Genomic DNA, 2,471 nt, shown 5'->3' with positions numbered 1-2,471 from the left:
TGAAAATTGATTTTTCTGTTAGCAGAAAATTCTTCTTCTGAAGAAGATAGTACAATTTTGCCTATATATAATTCATAGGTGGGGAAGTTCTATCAAATCAAAGGGGTACTTTTATTCTTCCTGAGGAACATGGCACAAAACAAACTACAAGAAACTTGTGTGAGAAAGAATAAGCTATGATTTACTTTGGGTACGAATTCAGGGATGGGAAGGTGCTGTAATTCAAAGGCAGCTCTGCAAACCTTCTCCTTGCATCAGCATTGCCTGTTTTCCTAGTTTTACTTTTGTTCTCGTGAAAAGAGACAGAATGATAGCTCTACTCCAGAGCCTCAAAAAACTCACTCAGGAGTTCCTTCAAAGCAGGAACAGCCATGTGAACTTCCCTGTGATACACACCAACACTTTGGAATGAATTGTAATGGTGCAAAGCTACCTGAAAATACCCCTCCAAACCATATCTTATGCTGCACTTCTTTATTGGTACTCCTCTCTATATAATGTTGACATTGGTGTAGTCCTTCATATAAATTTTATCCCAAAAAATGCCATATTTCTGCCAAATGAGTGGGTTTTTTCAGATGCATGAGGAAAGAAAGTGTGAAAGGGAGATACAGTTGAAACAGCTAGCTGGACAGCACAGTGATGCTGGGACAGGTCTTTAAGATGTAAAAAGTTGGGAGCTGATTTGATAGGATGGATTTTGGGCACTGGACAGAAAAAGCAAATGGATGCATACTGGGGAGAATGAGAGTTGTCGAGTACAATCCTGCTTCAATGCTTTTTATGCTAAAGGGTTCCCTGAGTTTTGGTTCAGCCAATATAGCTTGATACCGCAATCCTAAACCCTAGGGTATATCACCGTGTCCCGCAGCCATAGGGAGGAGGAGGAGAGAAGATCCAGCAGGCAGGAATTGTGCAGCAAGATTGATCTATTTAATTATTTTACAAACTCTTTTATAGACTTTTTTCTTCATAGTCTAATTGGACAAGGATCAGCCACCCCTTGGGGGTGATTGGCTAAAATCCTAAAACATCCATTGTCAAAATATTTTTCTACTGCACCATAAACAAGACTTTTCAAGGCTGCAGGTGTTTGGTTGTTTACAGAACTCTGCTACCTCTTTTGTGAGAGAGAAAAGTCTCTCACAGACTTAGAAAATAGCAAGAAAATCCTTGCTAGCAGCATTTTTGTATCCACAATAGCTCCTACTGATGGAGCAGTATACAGTATCTGTTGCGGTGGCTAAATTCACTTTACACCACCCAAGTTACCCTAAAACTGATCTCTCCCTACAACACTGCGCTAGAAAGTCCTCCCTTTGTCTAGATTCTGCTGGTCACTGGCCCTCTCCCCCCACCCATCCCTTTTGCCATTGGCCCCTGTTATGTCACTCAACCTTGCCTCTGCCCCCTAGCCCTCAGACTATTGGTTTTGGATGCTCTGCCCGCCTTTGGGAGTTTTCGGGAGAAAACCGGTGCAGAGCAGAGATTAATTCTCCCATTGTGAGACTCTGCAAGGCTCTCTTTACCATCAATTTCTTAAACAACTCCTTTTCAGAACCCATCCCCTCTGTATTCCGACACTTTACCAATTCAACACAAGCTAAATTAAAAGAACAGCCACTGGTGTTGGTCAAGGATCCAGAGAGCTGTCAAATTCAGGGACCCTTTCCACTCATCACCTGGGGAAGGGGATATGCTTATGTTTCCACTCCAGCAGGTTTGAAGTGGGTGCTGGGAAAGAATATCAAACCCTACCTTGGACCACCGACAACAGCTCCTGAGAACACGAGAAAAAACACAGATAACCCCTTGGCATGGGCGTTCAGTCCTTGGTTCTTCATGCCTCTGTTCCCTTCAGGTGTGTTGCCATTAAACACCTCGGAACTGCATGCAGAGAACCCCTCTCGCCTCTCTGTCTCCAGTTCATGCACAGACTGTGTGTGTGAGCGGCTGTTCACGACCACCTGCGAAGGTGAGATTGTGTGCACACGTAGGTGCTGGCAGAGTGCTGCCAAAGCGTCTCCATGAAGGATCCCGTGGAATATACGCGGCATCGATTCACCGAAGCCCTCATTCAATAAGTATCCAGTAATTCGAGGCCATTAGACAAAACACCAAAATTAGGAGTCTTCCACCCATATTCTCTTCCAGTGATGGAACAGCTGAATTTGGGGTTCGACCAGACGACCTCCTATGGCCCCTTTCCACCTCAACTGTTCTGTGATACTGTTAGTCACTACCAGTGATGTGTGATCTCTCTCTTAAAAGTGCCTTCCTACCAGGTGACAAATGTGGCCATCTGCAGGCCTGCCTCTCAAGGAAAGACTGTCCTAAGGAACAAAGGAGGACAAAGACAGTCCAAGCTATGGAATTACTTCCATAGAAAAAATGACTAAAATAGCGCTTTTCCTTTGTTTCAGGAAAGCTAATCAGTGGACACTGGAAAGGAGAGATGATGGACAGTAACA

This window comes from Corvus hawaiiensis, chromosome 4 (genome assembly GCF_020740725.1).
Source record: "Corvus hawaiiensis isolate bCorHaw1 chromosome 4, bCorHaw1.pri.cur, whole genome shotgun sequence".
Classification (NCBI taxonomy): domain Eukaryota; kingdom Metazoa; phylum Chordata; class Aves; order Passeriformes; family Corvidae; genus Corvus; species Corvus hawaiiensis.
Note: the sequence above shows the minus strand (reverse complement) of the source record.